Source organism: Danio aesculapii, chromosome 12 (genome assembly GCF_903798145.1).
Source record: "Danio aesculapii chromosome 12, fDanAes4.1, whole genome shotgun sequence".
Taxonomy (NCBI): domain Eukaryota; kingdom Metazoa; phylum Chordata; class Actinopteri; order Cypriniformes; family Danionidae; genus Danio; species Danio aesculapii.
Window position 1 is genome coordinate 28,483,093 of NC_079446.1, and position 17,998 is coordinate 28,501,090.

Consider the following 17,998-nt stretch of genomic DNA (forward strand, 5'->3'; position numbering starts at 1 on the left):
TTTTGAGAAGTATATTTTTGAGAAGCTCGAAGAGGCTGAAATCTTCTGTTTGTTCAACTACACTCAGAAATGCAGGGCACGAGGGTCCAGTGGTCAGGAATTCTGCAACTAGCTACAGATTCAGCCTCTCGACCCATAATAACTTATGGTGTGTATGAAAGGAAAAAGGATAGAAAGAAAAGGATGCCAGATGATAAAAATCACTCTTATTGCCTTTTTTACAACATCCATTCAACTAGCCTGTGTCATGGACCCAGTGTGAACTCTGTGGGTGCTATGGATAAATGTTAAAAGATAAATAAAAACCTGATGCATAACTAAAAAGCTATGTCAGGTGTACTTCTGTTATGCCAGAGAGCAAAGTTGGAGGCTGCAAAATAGCTATTTGAGGAAGCTGTCCACTACCACTTTCATTGTGGCATTTCGAGCTTTTTCAGAAGAAGCCAAAACACAAGTTTCCTTGAAATCAACCCAAGTGTAAAAGAATCCTGTATGAGCTTTCAGTTTTATTCTAGACGGATGATGAACAGCCAGGTCATCACACTTACTGGTCCCAGTGGAACAATTCAGTGGCTCACCTTTTTCTGCTTCTCTAATGACCATGACAGGCTTAACAGACAAAAACATCCAAATGGCTCCTGTTGCAGAACAGATCATCATAAACCATTACAAATATTCCTGAGACTAATGAGGGAAAGAGAAACTGTATACAAACTGACTTAAGAGGACTGCCTGTTTTTATCAGACTTCTTTTATAAAGTAAAATTATTGCCATCTGGACACACTACGAAGAGTGTTTCATTATGCTGTTTAATAAATATCTTGATGAAGAGAGCATAGTATAAATGGTATAGGGTGAGCTCATTTCATTGTTTAGAAGAGTAGTGTCATTGATTCTCTGAATGTTTGTAATCCAAGTGTGATTCTCTTGAAGTGATGGTAAGAACGATTAAATTAACTGCTTAAATTGTGGTTAAGGCTCAAGTACATCAAGGCTGTATAAAGCATAGTCAATAATAGTACAGTACACCTGAAATTCCTTTTGTTTATGCCAGTTGCTTGAACTACCTGTCTATTTGGTAGACATTAAAGCATTCACTAATGTCTATCTCTGAATATGTTCTGCAAGGCCACACTTAAAATGCATATCAGTGAACGAACATACTGTTTTAAAATGCTGTGACTCTAAGCCACTACTATACACTCACCGGCCACTTTATTAGGTACATCTGTCCAACTGCTTACTAACATAAATTTCTAATCAGCCAATCACATGTCAGCAACTCAATGCATTTAGGCATGTAGACATGGTGAAGACAAACTGCTGTAGTTCAAACCGAGCATCAGAATGGGGAAGAAAGGTGATTTAAGTGACTTTGATTGTGGCATGGTTGTTAGTGCTAGACAGGCTGGTCTGAGTATTTCAGCAGCTGCTGATCTACTGGAATTTTCATGCACAACCATCTCTAGGGTTTAAAGAGAATGGTCTGAAAAAGAGAAAATATTCAGTGAGCGGCAGTTCTGTGTGCGCAACGTGTCATATATATTGTCTGACGCACCATGTCATAAAGTGAGAATCATATCTGACTGGTTTCTTGTACATGACAATGAGTTTATAGTACTCAAATGGCCTCCACAGTCACCAGATCCTAATCCAATAAAGCACCTTTGAGATGTGGTGGAACGGGAGATTCGCATCATGGATGTGCAGTCGACAGATCTGCAAAACTGCATGATGCTATCATGTCAATATAGTCCAAAATCTCTGAAGAATCTTTCCAGTACCTTGTTGAATCTATGCCACCAAGGATTAAGGCAGTTCTGAAGTTAAAAGGGATCCAACCCAGTACTAGTAAACTGTACTTAACAAAGTGGCCAGTGAGAGTATATAAATACAATTGTCTGGATTTAAAAATGTGAGTTTTTCCTTTTCTAAAAGAGAGGATTATTCTGGTGTAAATACCAATCAATATTTTTTTCAGATATTCACTTTTTAAAATAAGTTTTTGTTTGGTACAAGATCACTTGTTGAGTTAGTCATACACTTGAGGGAAGTGCTTTGGCATATAGCAACACGTTGAACAATCCAATTTGGAGTCCCAGCTTGAGTTTTTCCCAAACACTGTTCTCCTCTCACTGATTTCTTTTTCACTTTGCACTGTCCTATATAATAATAGCAAAATGCCAAAAATATAACGTAACAAGATTGATTGTTAGGGTTAGTGAGGATTGTGAGCCACTGGAATTGTTAGTTTTTGGGATCACAGGCTCAAAAAGTTTGGGAACCCCTGTTCTAGGTCATTAATCATTTGGTGTTGGCTAGACCTTTAAGACCAAAAGAATTAACGTTGTACTTTGATTTAACATTTGATTGCACAGACCTTGATTTTGAAGCTTGCTGTGATGATGTAATATGTAAAAATGTAATATTCACACTTGTGTGGTTTTCAGTCAAACAGTAAACTATTTTCATAAATTATAATTATTACAATTACAAAAACGATTTGAAATAATAATAAATGGCTTAATTATGTCGTCATTTTACACCTCTATGGTGGTAATCTTCTTAATTTACAAGAAGACAGAAATAAATGTCCCTTTACATGTAGTCTACAGTGATTGTGCAATGTCTGTACAAACAGAATAAACTGAGCAATACACAGCCAGTTTACCACACACACCACAGTAGCTGCTGATGAGTGAGATTGATAAATCTGACACTCCTCGTTTGTTTACCTCCAGACTTTTACTGTTCATGCCTTCACTTTCACTCTGTCAGGAGCTTCAGCATTTATCCAGTTTCTAGATAAATAAAATTGTAGTTAAATATGTTAGGTTAAACACGCAACGTTATACATCCCCGTTGAAAAAACTCTTGCTAGTCTTGCTGTATTAGTATTGTTTGGGTGCAATTCCCCTTTACATGCGTGAAGGAGATTACAGCATAATCCCTCAGATTTCCCGCAGTTCCTTGAATCTGATAAAAAAACACCGACTGTACACTCGTCACAGAGTAGGCAGTGCTCTGATTGGCGAGTGACATTTTCCTCGTTGCCGATTGGCTGCATTCACAGAAGTCAACCGGTGTTGCCTCAGCCGTACCATTTTTCTTAATAGGGGTGGTTGTGAGACTTTATTATAGATTGTGAGGAAATCTATGCTGTTTTTTTTTAAAAAGCACTGTTTGCCTCTACGAATATTTGATTTCGGATTAAATACAATATAATGTTATGTGTACTGTAATGCGTTTGACATAAGGTCTCTTCATTTCCACTTCAACAGCACCCACTCTGTAGGATTCGAGGTCTCGTCCAAAAATGGCTGTGGAGAAACAGTTATGAAGATGTGTCGATCTACTCACCTAATTAATGAGACGCATGCTGCAAATTAACCAAGAGTCCTCTGATCGAGCCGGAAGACATTTCTGGAAGGTGAGCCATAAGATGTTCTGTTATTTCGGTTATTTCGTGCAGAAAAGAGGAACCCAATAGGCTCACCGTGCAGTCGTGTTACGAATTTGTTGTCAACCAATAGGAATCACAGAGCGATCACAGGCCAGGGCCTTCGAGGATGTGTTTATGCAGAACAAAACACATCACCGAGCGTCAAACTAAATAAAAACAAAGCTTAAACTCAGAAACTGCAACCATAAGTTCGTAATAACATAGCAAAGTTCGGATTCACACGGAGCGATTCATATCTGTACGCATGCAGTTCTCATTCAACAGCGGTTTTAAAAGTGATATAAAGCATTAAACATAAAGTAATAACATCATCCACCCAATTATAAATGCAGTGAATTTGCATGTCTGCGTGCCTTGTAAATGCAGAGACGCTGCGTATCTCTTTAACTGCATTTCAAGATGTTTCCTTCGTATATTAATAATAACATTATATACAAACGTATAAATCACATTAAAGCATTTTATATGCTTAATCGGGACGAAACTTGTACATTTCAATGCTGGCTTTGGGATAACGTCTCACATTCATTGTTATCAACAGGTGCTATGAGTGTTGACATACCTGTGTTATTATACTGTAACAATTCCCCATTATCATGTTAGTAAAAATTGAATGGAAGTAAAAGGAAGAATAAATGAAGGGAAATAAAAAAATGTTAGACATTTTCTACTATTTATTGCTTCCCTGCAGTCCTGCTTGTGTAAGCATAATGTTAAAACTTGTGTGGTGATGACGACGTGACACACTGCATGCTGGTGTTTTGTTTATATTAGGAGTTCCTCTCACTTTTTGCATAGGAGGTCTTAATGTTTGTTTCGCAGTGTATGTTACTTATGTTATGCATTATTTTACGATTTAAATGAGAGATTTACTTTGTTAATGTAATGTTGTGTCTAAATTCAGCTATTGTGCTATTTTAATAAAAAAAAACATTAAGACCTTTAAACTCATATTTTAGTTTACATTGTGTGGTCTGAAATAGGGCTGCAAAATATATTGTTTGAGCATCGATATCGCAATGTGTGCATCCGCAATAGTCACACCACAAGATATGCATTGTTAATTTGGGATTATAGTTGACCAGAAACCCCAGGTCAAAACACAGAAGATTTGTTTAGACACTGCAGAATTGAACCACAATAGAGGGAAATTTTATCATCATCAACATGCATGTGTTTTTAAAGCCTGTGACTACGTGAGCAAGAGCGTTTAAAGCATTTTAGTTGTGCATAAAGAAGTTTAATAAAGATTAATTGTCTATGCAGACTATGCAGTAGGGATGTCCGATTAAGCTTTTTGCCCTCGAGTCCAAGTAATTTGATTTTGATCTACTGATACCGAAACCAGATCCAATACTTCTATAATACATAAAAAAGAGCAAAGCAACAGATCCAGAATGTTCCTTAATTTTGATTTAATTCACCTTGTTTTAACATTCAGGAACCTGTTAACAAACTGAGCACTTCTGTGAGGTAGCTTGAACAATCAAGTAATAAATATCATAAATTCTTCACTTTTGAACTTTAGAGCAACAGAAAATATAAAAAAATCTAATATAAAAAGCAACTAGTACCTCGAATTAAAATAGCCGGCAGGCAATCTAAAGTTTACATATCACACAGTTTTCTATGGCAATGTTGTCGTCATCAACTTTATAATACCTCTAGACCTCAGACATACTCGTTTTCTGCTTTAAGCTGCTTCCGTGTTCTACTTTGCTGGCATTTAACCAATTGCTATTTCTGTGTGAAGTCAAGAAAGAGATCTAAATCTGTGCCACCGCATAACTATACATGTGTTTAATATAATGACAATATATATATTGGGGATAACGTTCGATTCCGATCGAGTCTGAAACTGCGTGATCGGGCCCAATTTCCAATCATGTGATCAGATCTGGACATCCCTACTTTGCAGTGTTTTTACATTTGATTATTTTATTTCTGTACCTGAATACTGCTATACTTTCTCTAGAAAACCATAAAACACGGTTTATTTCACTTTAATATTTTCTCCATTGTCTTTATTTATGACTGTAGTTTGGTTATTATATGTATATATTAAAAAGATATTTTTATTTCACTCCCCTACAAAATCATCCCAATCAGTCTAAAGTAATGACTCTGCAAATAGAGCTATTTAAGTCATCTGGTGAAATTGTATTTATATTGTAATATATATCGCAGAGTAAAAGAATATCGCAATGTAAAATTTCCAATATCGCGCAGTCCTAGTCTGAAATGAACCGAAAATAAGGAGCGCTTCACACCACATGCTCAAGCAACATGCAAAGCAACAGTATAACAGGAATAGCTTTAACACCAACAGTGTATGTACAAGAAAGTGTTGTTAGTTTCTGTTACTCTAGGCAACCTGACATATGCCTATTTTTTTTCTTCAAACAATAATGTGAGGATTGTGCTCCAGTGCATTGTTTTGTTTTGTAAAAGGCTGCATAGCAATATACTGTTGATATTATATATACATTATATAATAGGTTTTCAAAGCATTTGCCTTAACTTTAAGGGTTTTAATTTGTTAAACAAACTCAGAGTTGAACTAATTCTCACACCTACGTTTTTTTATATTCACTAACACTACATAGACAGGCAGTGTGAAATTGTAATCTATTAATATTATTCTTGCAGCTTGTGATTTTTTTTTTGGAGTGTGAAGCAGGCCTAGTTCATCTAGTAACTAATCATTGCTGGACTACCATAAGTAAATTTACCAGTGTGTAGTCAATTGTTTACATATACATACCTGACCAAAGCATTTTAAACAAGTAAAAAGTCCTGTGTTGTTTTACAAATGTTAATAATAATATTTTCTTGAATAAGCTACACATAATTTTGCACACAATACTGGAAACTTGCTCCAGGTATAACAGCATAGCATCATTGTATTTACAGTGCAGGATTTCCTGAATGAGTAGTGATGTCAGGAAGATTTTATTTAGCAATTTGTTAAATTCAAAAGTAGTTGCAGTTGTTGGTGGTGATGATTGTCATGGTTTTTGACTGAAATGGCAACAGCTAGGACTGTGCTATTTTGGGAAAATGTTAAATTGTGATTTTTTTTTTTTTTTTTTTTTTTTTTTGGACATATAATATCTGATTTTGATTTGATTTGCGATTTTAATTTTGTAGTCAAGCTTCAGCTCAATATTCTGTATTGTAGCTCCTTACTGCTGAAACGCAGTGAGTGTTTGTTAAAAAAGGAACTGAAAAAATATTAACTTGAACATTTATTTAAATTTGTTTTGAAAAATTCAGAAATTAAACACTCATTTCTCTAGAGCAAACAGTAAGCACAAATAAAATGACCTTACCTTTCTGTAAACAAGTTGAACTCAAATTAGGGAGACTGTAGCTTAAAAAAAAAATAAATAAATAAATAAATATATATATATATATATATATATATATATATATATATATATATATATATATATATATATATATATATATATATAAATTAAAATAAAAATACAGAACACTCACTAATATGGCTGATAAGAGCCTTTCTGTAGCTTATATTGTCTAAAACAAAATAATTATCACAGATGCTACACAAAATATCATAATGTTAAGCGTAGAGCTGTGGTACTCTACAATGGCTAAAATAGATGCGAGACGGAATATGTCCTATCCTACATTTAAATGAGTTTTTTTAAATCCCTCTTTGGTCACTGCATTAAAAAGTGTGTCTTTAGCGAGGTAGTGCGTTATGGCATTAGTTATTTCCTGGGTAGGGTTGTACCAGCTGTTTGTAAGGTCTTTCTTGAATTGGAAGGTAAAGTCCACACTAGGGGCTTTGTAACTACTAATTTGTAACTAAATTTGTTAAAGGGGTGGTCCATAATGTAATTTAAAGGCTTGGTTGTGTTTATAAGATGCAAAGCAATGTGTGCTTATGTTTCACTTGAAGGAAATCACGTTATTTTTTTCATAAATCTTACTTTGATTATAGCTACCCAGCTAACATGAAAACGACTGGCATATTTCCTAGTTCCTTCAAAAGGCCCGCCCTCTAGTGACTCTGATTGGTCATCTGTCATATTGTGCTGCGATTCGCAGATAGGCCCCACGTTACGCCCGCACAAGCACGCGCATGCTTGTGTAAACAGTCAGTCAACCCCATGCCCGTAACGTCTGTAACGTGTGAAAATTGGGTGCGGCTCCTTTAAGAGAGATCGCCATTGTGTGTGTCTATGTGTTTGTATGTGAACTGTCTGTAGAAGCGTGTAACACAAGAAATGCATGTGCGCGGGACCGATGTTTCTTTTTCTCTGATGCTCGAATTAAGTTATTTTCTGTAATATACAGTGATGCTGTTGACCGAAGAATAAAGCACTAGATGTGGAATGCGACCTGTGTGAGCCTTGATTTATTTTTCTGCTACTACGTTAGTTAGGCGAGCTCTCCTGTATTTTTTTCTTTCCTGTATTCATGATAGCATCACGCAGTTTTGAAGTCGCATTCAGAGATGCTGTTTATGTTCACACAGCTACATGACACATCAACTAAAGTTTAAAATATGATATCGTAGTGGACCACTCCTTTAACATGTTCTTAAAGCAAACCGTAGTTAGTAGGTCGTAAGCTCTCCGTAAAGTCATGCGTATAGTCGCATTAAATGATTTATTATCCAGTAAGGAACATTTAAATTGTTAAACTTCTTTAAAATTCTGCAACTATTGCATCTATATATAACTGTCCTGTGAAAATGAAATGACAAATCATATTTTTATAGTACACAAAGCATTAGTCAGTCTCTACAGATGACACGCATACCTGCAGCTGTGAATGCATGTGAAATACACATGAAGTTATCAAAACATTAAACTTTAATTTGTGTGACTTTGAAACCAAAATATTCCCATATTACTGTTGTCCTATTTTTCTTTGATATTAATTGGTTTATTAATGCTTCTGAAGCGGCAGATGCCATCATCCCACTCGTTCGCACTTTCCTGTTTGTGTTATTTATTTAATTTTTTTAATTGTGGGCATTCCGCATAGTTCGGTTGCGCAATTCTGATTGGGCAGAACGAAAGTGTGCTCACTCAATTGGCTAATAAGACTGTCACACACAGTCGGCATGCACGCATTTGCTCTAGGTGGGGGAAATTAAATAATACATATTTCTTATCGCAGCCTCTTGCGATTAGCTAAATGCAATGTTTCAAAACGTGACTGCGATTCCATTTCGATTAATCGCACAGCCTTAGCAACAGCTTTACTGTAGGATTCTATCAGACATATTGGAAATAAGAGCGACAGCCAGGTTGGATCTTGAGCTAGCCCATTTTTGAGTGATTTTAACTAAACTAAACTTGGCTTACTGTCAAGCGTGATGTGTTTTAGATTAATCTTCAGTGTTACTACAAACTGTCAAAGAAAGTATAGAAAGGTTTCTGAAAGATATATTGACACAAACAGAGAATGTTTGTTGTGTTCATCATAAAAAGTAGTTTAATGACTTTATTTTATTCGCCTTCATAATGCTGAAAAGAGAGGGTAGGATAATCTTAAAAATATCACATTTTTGTCTTCGGTGATAGGAAGTCATTTATTTTGACAGAATTGTGTGTGTGCTTTTTTTTGTTAAACTTTTCACTTTAGGGCTTTTGGCCACATACTTGTACTGGAATCACATTCTTTCACATTAAATACAGAAGTAAGTAAATAATAAAAATAATAGGGTACAAGATTATCATTCTGTGTTCAAACGGAACACAACTTGCTCCCAAAAAGACACCACCATGGTTTTTCTAAAAATGTTTTGGTATTTTCTTTATTTTCTACTGTATATTACAGCAACTTACAAGTCAAGTTTTGTTGTGCGAATATTTTATTTTTTTATTATTTATTATTATATTTTTATAACTAAACCACTGGTGGATGCCTTGCAGAGTGTGCTCCTGAAGTGTTGCCATGTCCACTTATTATAAGTGATGCTTATTAAGCGGTTTTGCACTCAAGCCCAGTTTATAGAGTTAATAAAGACATTGACATTGGATGACTGAACAGAACTCTGACCGAACTTTGTGTGTACATGATTTAAAGCCACAGTGTGTAACTTTTGCCACAAGTCGGCACATATTTATAACAAACAAAGGCTTATTTTGATGATGCTCTGCCAGAGTGTGGATTCATGAGTGTTGTCATCTTCATTACATCCTATGTGACTCCTGCAGAAATCATGTTCATGGATGAGATAAAGTATTCAAAACTTATTAGCTTAGTTGTATGAAGCAGAGTAAGGCTAAAAGGCTGAGAGACGAGAGCAACGTGACACAAAAGCAGCACAGCTTTTATTATTCCACAGTTGACTGCTTCATTATCACGCAGGGAAGAAGCAGCGAGTTTTGTCATACTAAATACATATTAAATAATTATATATTATAATAAGCAATTAGAATGCTACTTGTGGGTGGCAGAGTGGCTCAGTGGTTAGCACTGTCACCTCACAGCAAGTAGGGCACTGGTTCAAGTCCCTGGAGTTTGCATGTTCTCCCTGTATTCGCGTGAGTTTCTTCCTGCTGCTCCGGTTTTCTTCACAGTCCAATCACATTTGGTGTAGGTGAATTGGGTAAACAAAATTGAAATTGAAAAATTGAATGAAAAAAATCTTTCATATTGTGCCTTTAGGGGTATTAGGGGTGCCCAAACTTTTTCATATGAAGGGCCAAAAACCAAATATATTGAGAGTCGTGGCTGAAGGTAAATATACCAAACTATATTACAATATAGTATATAGTATAATATAGGGCAGGACGGTGGCTCAGTGGTTAGCACGATCACCTCACAGCAAGAATGTTGCTGGTTCGAGTCCCGGATGGGCCAATTGAGATGTCTGTGTGGAGTTTGCACGTTCTCCTCATGTACATGTGGGTTTCCTCCAGGTAGTCCGGTTTCCCCCACGGTCCAAAGACATGAGCTATAGGTGAATTGGGTGAACTAAATTGTCCGTAGTGTATGACATATGCTGGAATAGTTCAAGTGTATCTGTCTACGTACTGCAAGACGGGGGCGTAAGATGAAGGGACGTGACATGTAGTAAGTTGCAGTTATCAAGATCCCATTGAACCATGCATAATAAAAAACATGTACAAACAATTCCAGACTGACTTATTTCAGCAGTATTAACATGTTATACATTTACACAGTGCATGAGTCAAATAAAGCGTAAAGAATCTGTAATTGTAAATTTGTTTCACACTGGAAAAAGTGTTTTGCGTCTTATAAATTTTTTTTTCTAAAATGTAAATTAGTTTCGTCCTTGGTAAAAATCGTTTTTCCTATGTAATTGTGTGTTATGATAGGTAAAAATGTTTTCCAAAATGTAAATTTGTTTTGAGCTTTGTAAAAGTGTTTCACACTTTGCAATGTTGTTTTGCACTTCCCGGCCACTGTAGTTAAGGGTTGTGGTGGGTATAGACATTAATAACTGTGATGGTTGAGTTTAGAGTTGGGGAAGGTGTAGATGTTAATAATTGTGATGTTAGGGTTTAGGGTTGTGGTAGGTATAGACGTTAATAACTGATGGTTGGGTTTAGAGTTGGGGAAGGTGTAGACGTTAATAATTGTGATGGTTGGGTTTAGAGTTGGGAAAGCTGTAGACGTTAATAATTGTGATGGTTGGGTTTGGGGTTGTGGTAGGTGTAGACGTTAATAACTGTAATGGTTGGATTTAGAGTTGGGGAAGGTGTAGACGTTAATAATTGTGATGGTTGGGTTTAGGGTTGTGGTAGGTATAGTTAGAATAGCTTATTTTTTGAGATTTGAACATTCTTTAAAACATTTAGGACAATGTAAGCACAAAAGTCAGCAAAAAGTATAATGTCGTTCTAGTACTTTTTGTATAATTTAATGAAAAAAATCTTTCATATTGTGCCTTTAGGGGTATTACGGGTGCCCAAACTTTTTCATATGAAGGGCCAAAAACCAAATATCATTGAGAGTCGTGGGCTGAAGGTAATTATACCAAACTATATTACAAGATAGTATATAATATAGGGCGGGACGGTGGCTCAGTGGTTAGCACGATCACCTCGAAGCAAGAATGTTGCTGGTTTGAGTCCCGGCTGGGCCAATTCAGATCTGTGGAGTCTGTGGAGTTTGGATGTTCTCCTCATGCACATGTAGGTTTCCTCCAGGTGGTCCGGTTTCCCCCACGGTCCAAAAACATGAGCTATAGGAGAATTGGGTGAACTAAATTGTCTGTAGTGTATGACATGTGCTGGAATAGTTCAAGTGTATCTGTCTACGGACTGCAAGACGGGGGAGTAAGATGAAGGGGCGTGACTTGTAGTAAGTTTTAGGCATAACTTGCAGTTATCAAGATTCCATTGAACCATGCATATTTCAGCAGTATTAACATGTTATACATTTACACAGTGCATGAGTCAAATGAAGCCTGTTGCCCTCCCTTAAGATATTCATCCATGTACGTACGGAATAACTAAAGGTCCAGGTTCACTCTCATCAAATATTTTTTTACATAGCATATTTATTATACAATTACATATTATACATGTATTTAAACATTTTTTATTATATACGTTAGCTCCCTTATATCTATTAACGGTTTAAAACTAAAAGCATACACTATGATAAAGGTACATTTTGCACAAATGTAAACAGCCTTTCCTAAACCATGCTAACGTATGAATCTTCACCCACCTTAGTAATTAAAAATGCAATTTTTGTGGAAAAACGTATTAGGTTTAGAGTGTGGAGCGATAGAATGTTGGTCCACAAGACAATAAACCTCCGCTGTAATTGTTGGCAGTTTTCAAAGAGGAAGATGGTTGGGTTTAGGGTTGTGGTAGGTATAGACGTTAATAACTGTGATGGTTGAGTTTAGAGTTGGGGAAGGTGTAGACGTTAATAATTGTGATAGTTGGGTTTAGCGTTGTGGTAGGTGTAGACGTTAATAACTGTGATGGTTGTGTTTAGGGTTGAGGAAGGTGTAGACATTAATAAATGTGATGGTTGGGTTTAGGGTTGTGGTAGGTATAGACGTTAATAACCGTGATGGTTGGGTTTAGGGTTGGGGAAGGTGTAGACGTTAATAATATTGATGGTTGGGTTTAGGGTTGTGGTAGGTATAGACCAGGCATCACCAAACTTGTTCCTGGAGGTCCGGTGTCCTGCAGATTTTAGCTCCAACCCTAATCAAACACACCTGAACAAGCTAATCAAGGTCTTACTAGGTATACTTGAAATACCCAGGCATGTGTTGAGAGGCAAGTTGGAGCTAAACCCTGCAGGGCACCGGACCTCCAGGAATAAGATTGGTTACCCCTTTTATTGACATTAATAACTGTGATAGTTGGGTTTAGGGTTGGGGAAGGTGTAGACATTAACAAATGTGATGGTTGGGTTTAGGTGTGGAGTAGGTGTAGATGTTAATAACTGATGTACAATGCCATCTGCCGACAACATAGTTTTGACATGTGGGTCTTCAACTTTAAGTTACATCTCTAACGTACCACAACAAGTTACAGCTCTAAGGCCTCTTTATGTTACGCCCCTGTCTTGCAGTCCGCAGACAGACCCTATTCGAATAGCCGCTCATTCCGCTGTGGTGACCCCTGATAAATAAGGGTTTAAGCTGAAGTAAAATTTATGAATATTATAATATTAAATTAAACTATGCCCATCATTCTTCCTCTCTTCTCAGATGGGACTGTGGGCCAAATAAAAGGTTACCATGGGCCAACTTTTGCCAACGGGCCCTAGTTTGGGCATCTCTTCTTTAGGCACTAAAGGTGAACTGAGATTCAGTTTTAGCTGCAGTTAATGTGGCTTTTTAACATAACAGCAGAATTAAAGGATGTAACCAAAAATTCTAAATAACAGTGTTACGACCATATGCTACTGTCAAATTCCTCAGTGGCTTTAAAAGTGTCCAAGAAAGGGTTAAGTTAAATACAGAAGTTGAGAAAACGCTTCTCTGCTCAAGTAACATTTTTTCCTCATCAAAATATTTGACTTTAAACTTAAAACTTCTGGAGTGAAATTTAGGGGATCGCTCCGAATCATGTGATGGTTATAGTGTAGCTGTTGGCAGTCAAAATTCATTTCTGTGGTGTCACTGAACACATTCTTTCAGAGATTTTGCGAAAGGTTATTAAATACGCTGCTGCATGGACGTGTTGCACGGCAGGGAAGCGCACACACACGCTCTCCTTTTGGAGGATGCTGAGGTTTATTTTGGCAGTTGTCATGACGTTGTGTGGTTTCACATGTGGTGAGAGAAAGGGGGAGGGAGACCCTTTTCAGAGCAAAGATGCTTATTTAACATTTCCGGTCAATCAGAACCATGTCAACATCACTGCATGCACACACACACACATATTGACGCAACGTATATCCCATACTTGCAAACATAGCCAGAGAAAAGATTGCTATCTTAAACTCTCCTTCAACTCCTTGGTCGGTGACTTTGTAGTGATTGCTCACAGGAGAGCGTTCACCTATCTGCACTGTGCTCAAACGAAATGTGTGTGGCCAGAAATTCGTGGCTTTTCCCAATTAGGGATCAAAACTGTGGAGGAAACTGAGCTGTAATTACTGGGATTGTTCTGAGCAGATGCAGAACAAATGTCTTTGTTGTAACAGCGCAGAGCTTCGCGGCAAGGTGCGACGTGTGGCCAAAGTAAACATATGAACATGGAGCCGTGCATATTTTATGAGCAATTCATCTCTTTGTTCAAGGAGACCAGGTTTGCTGTGATCTCACGATTCAGAATTTCCACAATGAACTGACATATGCAGAAATCAGAGTAGCAGAGTTCATACACCAATGTGTGGCAAAACCTCGTGCTTTCCTGTTTGTTTTACTGGCTGTGGACTGCAGTCAGATTTTCACTTTACGCTCTTTTTAAATTTTTTACACATGCACATTACTAAAACAGAAAACCAACCCCAAAAATTCTAACTTTTACAGTCATTTTCACGGAAAGGCATAGTAGGGATGCTTTTGCATTTTGGTTAATTTTTTCAACTGTCAACCGACGCTGGTTAATCGAATTTTAACTGTTAACCGGTCAGATTAATATAAAATTATTATTTAATTAAAAAAAAAAGAATTGTCTATTTTGTGTGACACATTAAATATTGCATTTTAAAAATCATATGAACAGCAGCATACAGATCATATTAACAACAGAACATATTCACGCACCTGTAATGTTTCCTACACCATAGAAAAAAAGAATAAACTATATAAAAAGAATAAAATAAATAGGCCCTATTTAGATTACAAATACAAATTTAGATTACAAAATGAAAACACTGACTGAATCCTTTTTAAGAACCGGCATAGGGTTTTATTTTTTACATCAAATAAAATTAGCAGGCTCAAATCGATTGCCCCATGGAAAATATGCATTTATTTATTGCTTCGCTGTAATTCTTACGTCACAAACCTCTGTCAACATTTTTAATAGAAGTCATTAGTTTAGCATCTGATTTTACCTTAGAGCTTCTGTGCTTTCTTTTTCTCTGTCTCACTCGCGGTTCATGGGCACGTGCTGCGCATGAAAGGAGACAAACAACAAGGCGCATATGTTGACTTTTTTTTTTAAAGTATGGGCACTGCTACTATAGCATACGGTATAACACTTTTGTTTTTTACATATAGTATTGCATTATTTTGCATATATGTTTCATAGTTTACATAGCTATAAAATGAAAGTCTCAGTTTTGTGCGTGATATCATTATGCAAAAATCATGTAGCGTACATCATTGGATTTGTTTGATTTGTAGATTAGGCTATGTTGGCCATTTTAAAAAAACTGATGTTTTATAAGAGCTATTAATAACAATTTTCGAAAAAAAAAAAAAAAGGTTTTATTGTTGGTTGTACACTAAATCATGTTTCTGTTGTGGTGCGGAGTGCACTCTGATGAAGAAAAATCCAGACGCTTCGACTTGTGGCCGGCTTGTTTGCAAAGCAGTGGACATTTTAGAAAGTTTGCAGGTTTATTTCTCTACTTGTGCCAAGACACCGATCCAGGAGAGAGGTCATCAACGCTGGTTTGGCATCAACTCGTCTGTCAAACTGTGACCAGCAATGTCTTTCTTTTAGCTCCTTTCATTTTGCCTATTTGGCAAAATACTTTTGTAGTTGTACGTGTTATCGTGTGTTATTATGCAGCAAATTTTAAAATTACAAAATTTTTAAAAATGTAATCTTATAACGGATACCATTAATCGGTTAAAAATGCATCCTTTCGGTTAATGGTTAATCGGTTAATGTAAGCATGCCTAAGGCATACAGATTTGGACTGACTTGAGTAAATGATGACATAATTTTCATTTTTGGCTAACTGTCTTCTTAGAGTAGCAGGATAAATTAGCTCTTTCTCACCTGCCATAAGCCATCTAGCCTTTCTTTCCCAGTAGAACATTAAAGGAGATTTTTGGCTAAAGCTTTGGTCCTTGGTGATCCAAAAATGCATGTCAATGGCTGACAGCACTTTGAAAGTCAAAAAAAAAAAAAAAACACATGCAAACAATGCCAAATGAATACATGTGGGTCCTGTTTATATTGAAGTCTTATGAAGTGGCTGTTGACTTGCGTCTTATAAACCGTTTCAGCTAATATCTTTACTTTTCAACTGAAGGAAGAAAGTCATCTACATCTTGGTTGGCCTGGCTAAGGGTGCTTCATAGCTGTGAATACTTAATTTATGCATTTACATATTTGTATATTAATGATATCGCATCATTATTTATTTCTGTGACAGAAAGGCATTTATCCTTTAGAAAGGATTTGCTGTTCTTCTTAAATCAATCATGTTTGTACTTACTCAGACTGCTAGTGGCACATTTACATTGAATTGTTTTTCTCAGTGTTATCAACATCCTTACTGTCTGTATAGGACAACATCTCACCAATCATGGGTGGTAGTTAAAAGTACATTGATTAAGCAGGAGTGGGAAGACAGCCGCTTACACTAGAATGTGTGTGAAGCAAAACTCACCTTTGTACTTAAAAAAAAAGGCAAGCACCTTGAACAAGGAAAATGCATAAAAGTGTGAATTATGAATGTGGTAGCATTGGACTGAGGGCAGAGTAGCTTTGGTAATGGACTGGTGAATGTTTCATTCGCTGCTGTATTGCTGCAGCATGTCGGAAACTTTAGTCTTTTGTAGCGAAGGTGCTAATGAAGTCTTTGATATTCACAGATTTGCTGCAGAACTGTTTGTTTTTGATGTCAGAATTCAATTTATTTTTCGCGCGTGTGAACCACACTACAGTCTCTTTCACACTGAGATTCTGGCAAATGAACTAATAATGTGTCCAGGAATGGTTTGATTTTGTTCAGTCACACTGCCATTGTTTTTCTGTAATCACACACGTCCTGTAATCCGCTGATAGCTATGTGATTACTATGACAAACCCTTTAGACTCTGTTCTAAATACACTTTAAAAAGCATCTTTTCAATGTCAAAAGGAGTTGACAGATGGCGATGCGCAACATTTCTATTTTAGAAACTGTTTCTATTTCTGAGATGACGTGGCTGAACAACAGCATAAACTACTATGACAATGATCACCCCAGGTCTTGATTATGTTCTTTGTTCAGTATTAAAGTTTATCAATTTGAGATTGAATACAATTTTACATGACAATTATTGCCATGCTTCAACCAGCAGCAGATAGTTTACCTCAGATCTTGAAAATAAAAACAACTACCAAAATATTAGTGACTGAGCATGTAATTTTAATAATGTTAAAGTTTTATTAATTAGATTGTAAACATTACAACTTTGTTGGGAGTTTAGTGTGCTCCTTAGTGTCTCTGGTATTTAAATGTTTCTGTCGTGTCTGGTGCAGACAGACAAATTGCTTGTTGCTGGAAACTTTTCTCATCGCATGTAGTTAGGACACAGTATTATAACATTTGTCCTGTCTTCTGTTCACATGGACTTATCGCTGATGTGCTACTATGCTTTAGGTCCCCATCTCAGACCCAGTATGTGATTGCGTTCACACAGAAAGATCAACATTCAGTGTGTGAAGGGTTTTGTTTGTGTGTGCACTTTAGCTCAGGACCTACTTTGTACACATCTAGCATTGTAATTTTTCCCAATTTCTCTGAATTTGTCAGGTTGCGAGGAGATCGTGAGTGGACAGGCTTTTTCACGCTCAATGAACGCTCTTTTTCAATTCTCTGTTGGCTTAAGATCTGGACTGGGGATTTGGTCACTCCATGGAATTAACTCTGTTAATTTTAAGCCATCTTTGTGTAGATCTGGCTTTATGCTTCAAGTCATTGTCTTGTTGGAAAATAGATCTTCCAGGTTGCAGGTGTCTTGCAAATTCCATCAGGTTTTCCTCCAGGATTTTCCTGTTTTTTGCTGCATATATTTCACCCATCAACAAGCCTTACTAGCCCTCAGGGTCTGATGCAAAAACTTCCCCACAGCATGATTTAGGCATCACCATGCTTCACAGCAGGGACAGTGTCTTTCCAATTCACTTTTATTTACATGCTCCTGGTCAGAC

General features: G+C 36.7%; 1 protein-coding gene across 1 annotated transcript in view; it reads left to right on the forward strand.

Moving 5' to 3' along the window:
* Positions 1-3,320: 3,320 nt before the first annotated feature.
* znf438 (zinc finger protein 438) overlaps positions 3,321-17,998 on the forward strand; it is a 96,860-nt gene continuing 82,182 nt past the window's right edge. Inside the window, exon 1 of the mRNA XM_056469505.1 lies at positions 3,321-3,431. The gene's annotated coding sequence lies outside the window, so the exon portion shown is untranslated. The remainder of the gene's footprint in view (positions 3,432-17,998) is intronic.